Here is a 10379-nt window from a genome sequence, read left to right on the forward strand (position 1 = left end):
GCCCGGCCCGGCCCGCCTCCGCTCGGCCCCGCTCCTGATTGACTGGCCAGTGTGCGGCGGCGGCGGCGACGACGGCGGCGGCGGCGGCGGCGACGCTCAGCAAACTTGGCCGAGCCCACTGACGGGCCGGGGCGGGGAGGGGGAGGGGGAGGGGAGGGGAGAGGCGGGGAGACTGGAGGGAGGGAGCGCGCTGGGACCGGCCGGGCCCGGAGAAAACCTGGATCCCGGGCCGGATCCGGAGGAGCCGGCTGCACTTCCTCAGAGGCTTGTGTGGACTGGGGTGCGGGGTGGGGGCGAGGGGGGGCAGGGGGGTGGGGGACGGTAGACACGCCCTATCCTCCCTGTCCTGCCCCCCCCCCCCGCTACTGCCCCGAGTTGCTTCCCTCCGATGCTTTCCTAAAGCTCCCGAAGAAAATGCCAACTTGTTGTGGGGTTTTCTTTTTTCAAAGTGAAGTCTTAAAAGTCCTGAGCCAGCCGGGAAACCCCACGGCCTTGTGGACAACCACCTGACTCGCCCACGAGTGAAAAGAGCGAGGGCCCCGAGTCAGAGAGCCGGGATTCAAATATCACGACCAATGCCTACTACCTCTGTGAACTTGGGCGAATCATCTCAAGTCCCCGAGCCTCAGTTTCCCCATCGGGAACTAGAGGTTGGACTAGATGACCCCTGGAGTCCTTTCCAGCTCAAAATCTATGATCCTTTGAACAAAGAGTCCCTAAAACTCATTGGCCACCAAACTTCACAACTTCTCAGTGGGCAGCAAGAGTACCTGGAGCATCTTCATGAGGACCCTGCGTCCTCGTAGCATGGTTAACTCCCATTTCACAGATGAAGAGACTGAGGTTCCAAGCCGCACAGTGATGTTGCCCATATGTCACACTCAACCAGTACCAGAACTGAACTTAATTTCTCCCAATACTAATGACAGACTCTTTCCCCCCTAGACCACCTACCCCTAAGGTACCCCGAGCTCTTTAGGAAGTTTTCTCTATTACCATTACTGTCTTAAGAAGACCAAGTCACATTTATCTCTGTGATCCGTTAAGGTCTGCAAAGGGTTCTCACCACAACCCTGGGAGCTTCTTCCATCAGGAATAGGAGTATAATTACAACATTCCCATTTTACAGAGAAGGAAGCAGGTTCTAAGACTTGTTCAAGATGTTGCCAGCGTTACTTGAGTCCAATCGTGGGGGCTTCTTTGCCTCGTGCCCTCGCCCCAAGTTTCTCCTGGAAACATGGGAATTTGGCTCATGCCTGGGTCTCTCCGGAAAAAGGCTTAAAGGGGGGGGGGAGACCCCAGCTACCATGCAAACCCTGAGGCTAAGACTGCCTCAGCAGAGGAGTTTTACTTAGCCCAGCCAAAAGCCCAAACAGCGCTGGGGTCCCCAAACAGTCAAGACTTCCCCCTCCTTCCTTCCCCCTCCCCCAACTCCTCCACCAGGCTTTCACCTGCCTCAGGGAAGATACTATACTAGCCAGTGGTTGATCCCCCCCCCTCCATTCTCACACAGCTAATAATCTTCTGAGACCTGTGATTGGAAACCAGGCTACCTCCAAATGGAACACTTTCCCTTGTCCCCTTCTGCTTGTCCTTACAGGTACAAGGGGGACTCGGGACTAGGAACTCCGCCCCTAGATTGAAAGTGAGTCCCCTGGTATCCCCCAAAGTTCCATTCTTATCACAGCTAGTTATTAACCCTAACTCAAATTTCTATCATTTCAGAAGGTTTGCAGAGCACTTCCCTCATAACAACCCAGTGGGTCACTTTACGCCTCTCGCTCCCAGTTTGCCTAAATAAGGAGGTCAGAATAGGGGGCCCAAAGTCTATGAACCATTTTACATGGGAAGACTCGGGCAAAGAGCTAAGGGACTTCCTCTGCATTTCCAAAGCTGGTAACATATGAAACCATGGGCAGCCCTGTGCCCCATTCAAAGCTGGTTCTCCAAGCTCAAAAGCCCACCCTACTTTCCCCTCAAAGGCGGAGCCTGTCTTTCTCATCATCCTATGGCTAGCATTAAGGCCTTGCACACAGCAAGCACTTGCTAAGTTTTGCAGTGAATTAAGCAGTGACATGTGTCTAGCACATGCTCGGGACACTGGCCGGCAAGCCCCCCGGCCTCTGGGAATCTGTGGTCTGAAGAACTGAATCCTGGGACAGCCCAACAGACACATGTGCAACTGCAAAAACTTCCATGGGATACAGACGATAAAATGATTAAGTATTTGCATTTTGACTCCCATCATCTGCCAGAAGGGCAGAGACCCCATGTCTTATTCCTCTCTCTGATTCCTTTTAGCCTCCAGCAATCAGGAAGGGAGATATTCCTTCCTGACCCCTCTAATTTTTACAAAGTTCATTGAAAGAAAGGTTGTATGGGGCTCCTAGGTGGTGCAGTGGATTAAGCACCGGCCTTGAATTCAGGAGGACCTGAGTTCAAATTTGGGCTCAGACACTTGACACTAGCTGTGTGACCCTGGGCAAGTCACTTAACCCTCATTGTCCCACAAAGAAAGAAAGGAAGGAAGGAAGGAAGGAAGGAATAAAGAAAGGTTCTAGAATTCTAGTGTTCATATCTGGACCCTCATTGTGGCTGCTTTCATTGGTCCAATCTACTGAAAAGGCCGGAGGCCTATAGAGAATAGTTATTGAGAAGCTAGAAACTCCTTGGCCAAAAAGTGTAGATTGTTTGGCTAGACTTTAAGTTCCGATCAAATCAACGCTATCACTATGGATATTCTCCCTTGTAGGATGTTGTCAAGATCTGTTGTCTTATTCAATATTGGAGGCTGGTGCCCACAGTTGGGACCAGTCTCTAACTAGGACTTCAGATTTCTGTAGGTTGACAGAAACACTGCCTTCAGAAACATTTCCCAAAACAATAAAGATGATTACATGCTGAATTTCAGCTGTCATTTTGGAGGCACTTTCAAATAATCCAGATTTTCTGCTACTGGTGAGACATGAAGTAGGCGTAGGTAGATTGGAGACTGGTGGGGAACCGGGCATGAGGTGTTGCATGAGACACATCCTCCAGGATCAAATTGGGACAGTCACTGAGCATGTAGAAGGACAGTTAACAAGTGGTCAGAGCAAGGGCTGGCCTGCTACCTGGAAAATGTTCAATGTCTCCCATCATGTTGGGTGATGCCATCTATGGGAGATTTATGGGAGGTCATGGACAAGAGTGTCACAGTAGGAGAATGGATGGATGGTTTACCAACCTCCACCAAAGGGGAAAGGTCATTCCTAACTCTCTTTCCTGTAGGCGTCTCGACATATCCCAAAGTAGACTCTTTCCACTCCTACTCCAAACCATTCTTCCTAACTTCTCCCCATCTTTCAAGAATATCACCATCCTCCCGGTCACCCAGGTTCACAACACAGGACCCTTCCTCTGCTCTTCCTTCCCCACTCCCCACCAGCAAGGCAAGTCGTGTGGGATCCTACATCCACATCATCTCTTGAGTCTAGCTCCTTCTTGCCACTTACAGAACCACTATCTTCTTATCTGGAGCATCAGTCTCCGGTCTCTCCCTTCTCTGCTTTGTTCTCCATGCAGCTGCCAAACTGACATTCCAAAACCACATTTTTGACTGTCATTCCCCTGCTCAAGAAACTCTAGTGGATCTCTTTTGCCTCTGGGATAAAATGGAAACTCCTTCGTTTGGCTTTTACAGCTCCTCAATATCTGGTCCCAGTTTAGGTTCCCAGGATTATTTCCCATTCTCCATGCACTCAACTCCCAAACAAAATAGTCTATTTGGTGTTCTCGGAAAATAGTAGTATATCTCCATTCTATCTCCATTCTCAGTGTCTCTCTCTGTGTCTCTCTGTCTCTGTCTCACCCTCTCTCTTTGTCTCTGTGTGTGTCTCTGTCTCTGATCTTTCTCTCTCATCTTCCTTTCTCTCTCTCTCTCTCTCTCTCTCTCTCTCTCTCTCCCTTCCTCCCTCCCTCCCTCCCTCCCTCTCTCCCTTTTGTACCCTGTTCTCTATCTGCTCTCTTCTTTCTGTTCTCTTTCCCACTCTCTCCTGACTTTCTCTCCTTTTTCTTTCTGTTGTCTCTGTCCTCTCCCCTCTCCATCCTCTCCCTTCTTTGTTCTCTCTCCCCCCTCTCTTTCTCTCTTCCCCTCTCCATTCTCTCTCCACTTTCCTTCTGTCTTCTCCTGACTCTCTCTCCCGTCATCCTCTGCCCTGTTCCGTCTCCCCATCCCTCCCTGTGCTCTTCTCTCTTCTGCTCTCCTTTTTCTTCCAGTACTGTCCCCCCTCCCATCTCCACTTCTTTTTGTTTTATTAACCAAATCTCTACCCTTTTCCAGCACAAAGACCAAACTGTAACTACAAATGATATGGAAAAAGTCAAAACTGCTGCCTCTCCAAAGGTGCCAACCTTGCTGGGCTGTCTCTCCTGGGAGGCCGGCACTTCAAAGACTGGAGCCATTTAAATACAAATGGAGTTAACCTGTTGGCAATCTAAGAGCTAAATACTCTCCCTAGGTGAGAGCTTTCTATTTCTTTTTTTTTTTTTTGTGGTTGTTAGTGAAATGTCTGAAGCCACTGTCTTTAACCAGCTCTCTCCCCGAAGCTACTACCCTTCTTCCTATCTCCCCCACCCCAGTACTTCCAAAGAAAAGCGGCCACTTCTTAGAGAATTCAGCTTGCCTGGCCCTGGGAGTTGTGTGGAAGAATGGCCAAGGGGACTTCTTGTCACCGCCTAGAATGCAGAGGAGGCCGTAGTACCGGTAGCAGCTTTCAGTTATATTATCAGCCAATGGCTGGGCCAGGGCTCTCTAGAACCCGACAGTTGGCTTCATTATAAGGATGTGTTCAGTCCCTTTCAGTCCTGTGTCCGACTCTTTGTGACCCCAACTGGGCTTTTCTTGGCAAAGCTAATGGAGCGGTTTGCCATTTCCTTCTCCAGCTCATTTTACAGATGAGGAAACTGAGGCAAACAGAGTGACTTTCCCAGGGTCACATAGCTACTAAGTATCTGAGGCTGGATTTACACTCAGGTCTTCCTGACTCCATCTACTACACCACCCACCCTATCCACCACTGTTGTTGTTGTTGCTGTTTAAGGAGCATGGAATCCTAGTGTTCCAACCAGTCTGGCCTATTTGCCCTTGCCTGTACCAGCTATTCCATCACCTACCCCCGTGACTTTGCACAAGTTATGCCACTCCCGTCCTTGGAATCTCTACCTCCCTTCAAGATTCCATTTAAATACCATCTTCCACATGGCGTCTAACCTGAGCCTCTCATTAGCTAGTGCAGCCCCTGTCCCTGAATGAAAGAATCTAGACCTGGAAGGAACTTTAGAAGCATCTAACATGACTCCAGTATTTTACAGATTAGACAGAAGCTCAGAGAGGGGAAGAGACTTACCCAAGGTCACACAAGTGACAGTTTTAACCCAGCTACTCAGACTTTACAGCCAATGTTCTTTCCGCTGGGCCGCTCTTGACCGATTTCTCTTCAAGCCTGCATTTAGCTACAACAGAACATAAATTCCTTGGGGACAGTAACCCTTTCTTTCTTTTTTCTGTCTTTGTGTCCTCACTGCTTAGCACACTGCCTGGCATGTAGGTTCTTCATACATGTTTATTGACTGCCTCACATATAGTAGCCCAGGAATAAATGTTTGTTGAATGAATGAGTGGCGAACTGGACGGAACCTCAGAGTGCATTTCATTCAGGGCCTCTTAATTCATTTTTTTTTAGTGAAGCAATTGGAGTTAAGTGACTTGCCCAGGGTCACACAGCTAGTAAGTGTCAAGTGTCTGAGGCCGGATTTGAACTCGGGTACTCCTGACTCCAGGGCCAGTGCTCTATCCACTGTGCCATCTAGCAGCCCTTATCTTAATTCATTTTTGTTTGGTTGGTTTTTACCCTTGGAATCTGGTACAGCCTAATACTACTGTGGTTTCTTGCCTATATTCATAAGGCAAGGAAATGCTCAATTTTGATGAGGCTAGTGAAAAGATCAATGTATTTTTTAGCCATCCAAGTCAATAGACTGCCCCCCTCCCCCATTCATCCACAGAACCCAGGTTAAGAACCCCTGATCTGTAACTGAACAGAAACCTCGGAGCAGTTCCTCAAGTGAACCCACTACATCCTGAGAAAGTCCATTCCCTTGGTATCCCATTTGGTGTTGTGAACCCTAATGGGTATGTATGAAGAATGAACGCACACTCTATAATCCTTAAGCTTAAAAAAAAAACAAACCTTGGGGTCAGCTATGTGGTGCAGTGGATAAAGCACTGGCCCTGGATCCAGGAGGACCTGAGTTCAAATCTGGCCTCAGACATGACACTTACTAGCTGTGTGACCCTGGGCAACTCACTTAACCCTCATTGCCCCACAAAAAAAAAAGATATATAGCAAGAAGGAGAAGTAACCAATGTACAGCCCATGGGCTCTATAGTTAGGAAACAGCAAGAGCTCCAATGGTTGGGGCCAACCACCTGTGGAGGATTTATGGGAAGACATGGATATATGGTCCCCTAGGATGAAAAAGTATAGATGGTTGGAATCTACACCTTTGGATGGTGTACCTGCATCAGTGAGATCATAGATCCATGGACATATGGAAGTCTCCCTACTGCTTCTCCCTGGAAGACACATACTGGGCCCCAGGAAATTACATCAGCTCCAGTGGGTGCAGGGCAGGTAGAGCAATGGATAGAGCACCAGGCCTGGAGTTAAGAGCTGAATTCAAATCTGGCCTCAGACACTTACTAGCTGTGTGACTCAGGGCAAATTGATTCACCTTGTTTGCCTCAGTTTTCTCATATGTAAAATGAGCTAGAGAAGAAAATGGCAAACGGTTACAGTATCTTTGCCAAGAAAATCCCAGTTGGGGTCACAAAGAGCCAAATACGACTGAAGCAACTGAGCAACCACCACCACCACCACCAGTGGGTTCAATCATCGTCTCTATTCAGATGACTCCCAAATCTATACATTACATCCATAGTGTCTCTCCTGATCTCTAGATCTGCATTGTAGATTGTTTGCTGTTCATTTTTACTCCTCTAGGCTCTGTCTGGCATCTCTTACTCCACATGAAAATGCCCCCCTTCTTTGCCTTAATCCACCCCTCCTCCAGCCTTCATTATTTCTGTTGAGGGAAGTGCCATTCTTTCTTGCTCCCAGGTTTGAAATCTCAGAGTAATCCTCGATTCTTCCGTCTTCCTCATACTCCAGATCCAATCAGCTGCTGAGGCTTGTCCATTCGACCTTTCCAGTTTCTTTCCCATTCATCCGGTCCTCTCACAGAACAAACACCCTCTTTCAGGTCTTCATCACCTCTTGTCTGCACAATTGCAATATCCTTCTAATTGGTCTCTTTTCTCCCAATCCCTCCACTCTCCAGTCTATTCTGCCCACAGCTGCCAAAACTATCTTCCTGAGGTGCAGATCTGATCATATCATTTTCCTGCTTACAAATCTTCAATGTCTCTCTGTTGTTTCTAGGCTAAACTACAAACTGTCAAGAGTCTTCATGGTGTGATGGGAGAATTGCTGGATTTGAATTGTTCAGTTGTTTTTCAGTCGTGTCTAACTTGCTGTGACCCCTTTTGGGGTTTTTCCTCGGGGAGATACTGGAGTGGTTTACTATTTTCTTCTGCAGCTCATTTTATAGATGGGGAAACTAAGAAATGATTTGCCCAGGGTCACATAGCTGGGAAGTGTCTGAGGCCAGATTGGAATTGAGGAAGATAAATCTATCCATTGCAGCACCACCTAGCTGCCCTGGGTTCAAATCCTGACTTAGCTGTGTAACCTCAGTTAGTTTGTTTAACCTTTCAGGGCCTCAGTTTCCTCATCTCTAAAAGGAGGACACTGGACCAAACGCCTTCTAAGGCCTTTTGTAGTTCTAAATCTATGACCTCAATGTAATGAGCCTTCATTTAAGGCCCTCCAAAACCTTGCTACAGTCTTATTTCCCATTATTCCCCTTTAGACATTCTACCTTCAAGGGGCAGCTAGGTGGCGCAGTGGATAAAGCATCGGCCCTGGATTCAGGAGTTCCTGAGTTCAAATCCAACCTCAGACACTTGATACTTACTAGCTGTGTGACCCTGGGCAAGTCACTTAACCCCCATAGCCCTGCAAAAAAACAAACAAACAAACAAAAAGACATTCTACCTTCCAGCCAAATTAGAATACTAGTTGTTCCCAGTTGTTCTTTTACCTCTAAGGTCTCCTGAAGACCTCTGAACTGTGAACTAAATCTATGAATCTCTGACTTTCCACCTCTGAATTCTCACAAGCTCTACCCCATCCCCACTGAAGCCCCTTATTTTTTCCTAAGGTTACACACACACACACACACACACACACACACACACACAATCTTTCTTTCTCTCTGTATATATATATATATATATATATATATATATATATATATAAAATGTGCCTATTGAAATACATATTGTCAGGGGCAGCCAGTTGGCACAGTGGATAGAGCACCAGCCCTGGATTCAGGAGGACCTGAGTTTAAATTCAGCCTCAGACACCTAACACTTACTGGCTGTGTGACCCTGGCCAAGTCACTTAACCCCAATTGCCTCACCCCCAAAAAATACACATTGTCTTCTCCCTTACAGCCTAAGATCTTTGAAGACAGGGTTGTTTTTTGCCTTTCTTTCTTTCCTTTCCTTTCCTTTCCTTTCCTTTCCTTTCCTTTCCTTTCCTTTCCTTTCCTTTCCTTTCCTTTCCTTTCCTTTCCTTTCCTTTCCTTTCCTTTCCTTTCCTTTTCTTTTCTTTTCTTTTCTTTCTTTCTTTCTTTCTTTGAGAGGTCAGACTGAGTTGTTATTGTTAATGGATTAAATAATTGGGATTATGGGGGCAGTTAGGTGGCACTGCAGTGGATAAAGCACTGGCCCTGGATTCAGAAGGACCTGAGTTCAAATCTGGCCTCAGACACTTGACACTTACTAGCTGTGTGACCCTGGCCAAGTCACTTAACCCTCACTGTCCTGCAAAAATAAAATAATTTTTAATTTAAATTTAAAAAAAAGGATTGGGATGGAAGAATAGAAGGGTCTCCCTCAAGCCTCTTTGGACTCAGATCCTGGATCCTGAATGGCTCCTAGCTAGAACCCTGCAGGGCAGGGACCAAAGTGGGCAAGGGCAAGGGCAATAAGCTAATGTGTATCTACATGATGCACTGCCAAGCCAGTGCAGGGCAGGGGAGAACTCCAGGCCATAAACTTCTCCCAGGATTGAGCAGGAGACATGTGGCCTACAGAGTTCCTTGTTGGAAAGCAGAGACAGAAGGAACCCACAGCCAGAGTGTTGCCTGCCCACCCTTTATCTCTGCCGTGCAGCAGCTAGGTTTGGGTGGAAGGGACAGGGTGCCCCAAGCTCCAGGGAAATCCCAGGTCACTTCTGGACAGCCTGGAGTAGCCGCTCCTCACGCTGCTTCCTCATTCGCTCCTTGAAGTCTTCTAGCTCCCAACTCTGGTCTTCTCGATTGGAAGGGAAGATCTCCTGCTTGCACCAGCTGATGTATTCCTCAAAATATTCAGCCTGGTTGGAGACCAGAACATGGACACCTGCAAGGTGAGGTACAGCATCATCTGAAAAACCTCCTGCTTCACCCCCATCCTGTGTAACCCGACCTTTGCCCTTCCTTATCTCCAGTAGCACAATAGCTGAAATACTTATTAAGTATTTATTGATAGCTTGATTGATTCTCCAACTCAAAATCTTTATCGTCCTTCAAGGCTCTGACCAGCAACACATATGCCTGAATTAGAAGGTATTTCAGGGGTCATCTCATCCAACCCATACCTAAAATGGATTCCCTTTACACAGTGCTTGCCTAGTGGCTATGCATTCATTTCCTGAAGTCCCCACCCCATGCCCCGCATCTTCCCCTACCCCAAGAGTGAAGCCACCACTCCTAGAGACACCCGGCCCCATTTTAGACCAGTTCTCATTGTCAGGAAATATTTCCTCCGAATCAAATCGAAAGCTCCTTCTTCATGACTTGTGCTGTTTCCCAGTTCTGCCTTCTAGGGTTGAATTTAGAGCAGCAGGTGGGTCATTGGTGATCAGGCCAAGTACCACTCCCTGGGGCTTTTTCACTTTGAGCTGGGTATCTGTTGCCCGTTCCTTGTGTATGTCTGAGAAGTAAAGGAGTGATGATGGTTTACATAATGAGAAGAGATTTTAACATTCATTTCTGGGGTTGAGAATTTACGGGCACTTGAAAGTCACAAGAGTAACTATGTCATCTGTCATGTGTTATAATTTAAGCCTCCTAAACGACTAGTATCCTAACAGTATGCCATTTTTTTATTGCTTCAGTTCAAGAAACATTTGTTGAAACCCTACTGTGTGCAAGAAATGTTCTCCTGGGCT

General features: G+C 47.3%; 1 pseudogene; it reads right to left on the reverse strand.

Annotated features, from left to right (window-relative positions):
- Positions 1 to 9395: 9395 nt before the first annotated feature.
- LOC122733365 lies at positions 9396 to 9619 on the reverse strand (annotated as a pseudogene).
- Between the last annotated feature and the right edge of the window lie 760 nt (positions 9620 to 10379).

Source organism: Dromiciops gliroides, chromosome X (assembly GCF_019393635.1).
Source record: "Dromiciops gliroides isolate mDroGli1 chromosome X, mDroGli1.pri, whole genome shotgun sequence".
Lineage (NCBI taxonomy): Eukaryota > Metazoa > Chordata > Mammalia > Microbiotheria > Microbiotheriidae > Dromiciops > Dromiciops gliroides.